Source organism: Pteropus alecto, unplaced genomic scaffold, assembly GCF_000325575.1.
Source record: "Pteropus alecto unplaced genomic scaffold, ASM32557v1 scaffold24, whole genome shotgun sequence".
In the NCBI taxonomy this organism is placed as follows: domain Eukaryota; kingdom Metazoa; phylum Chordata; class Mammalia; order Chiroptera; family Pteropodidae; genus Pteropus; species Pteropus alecto.
In genome coordinates this window covers 7,193,719-7,194,809 of record NW_006439192.1, presented here as the reverse complement: position 1 = coordinate 7,194,809, position 1,091 = coordinate 7,193,719, and the positions used below count along the sequence as shown (strand labels likewise).

Below are 1,091 nucleotides of genomic sequence, written 5' to 3'. Positions count from 1 at the left end.
TCCCATACAACTAAAGAAAAAAAATGGACAATAGCAACATTTAAAGGTAATATTAAATATCCAGAGGGCTTAGCTATTATTGGATTCTTAGAAATAATTCTTAAAACATAAGTATTTTCATTATTCCCATTAACGAACTTGTTTTCTTGACTATAACACTAAAATATGAATCACATAAGAAAAAACTTTTAGGCTAAACCATCCGAGATTATCAATAACCAAATAATCAGATGATGATTTTTCAAAGAAACCAAGTAGAAGAGCCAATAGAAATTAAATAACCTGAGATGAAAAATTAAATTTTATGATAATAGTTATAAAATCTTGCCAAGTCATGTAACCTCTGATCCTGAACCTTCTACCTTTATAAATCTCCTCAGTATTCTCTAAATTCCCTAACATTGACTGTTTTGCTTATTTGAGGATTCAAACCAGTTACAAAAGTATAGAAGAGGAGTGATATGGACTTGGAATTTAAGTTGGCATTAAAGTAATTTTAAGTCAAATTGTGACATTGTTTCCCCCAAAGCTAAATTTAATTTATGGTGGATCATAATGCACACGATGTCCTGAATTAGAAAAGAGAATTTTCTCAGTTTCTTACTTATTTGTCCTCATCATTTGTTGAGTACATAGTTTATTTTATTTTATTATTTAATTTTCTATCTATCTATCTATCTATCTATCTATCTATCTATCTATCTATCTATCTATCTACCTGGTGAAGCAACCTTTGGTTGACCTCACAGATTGCAAGGACCTTGTCAGCTTACAATCCCTTATTTTTTAAATTATTTTTGATGCCTACAGCACGTGGTCTTCCTAGGTGGTCTCCCATCTAAGTACTAACCAGGCCCAATCCTGCTTAGCTTCCAAGATCAGACAGGATCGGGCTTGTTCAGGGTAGCATGGCCATAGACTTAATTTTTCAATTTTCTTTTAAGTCATCCCCTCCCTTCTCCCAGAGTGAGGGGCCTCATTTATGATGATGGTCATCTCTGTAGGATGGAAGTGAATCCATAGAGTCTCTGGACAGCTAGGGTAAGTCTGCCTGGCTTTCTTTAGCCTCTTTTTTTTAAAAATTAATTAAC

At 33.3% G+C, this 1,091-nt stretch overlaps 1 pseudogene; it reads right to left on the bottom strand.

Moving 5' to 3' along the window:
* Positions 1 to 801: 801 nt before the first annotated feature.
* On the bottom strand, positions 802 to 920 carry LOC112483371 (annotated as a pseudogene).
* Between the last annotated feature and the right edge of the window lie 171 nt (positions 921 to 1,091).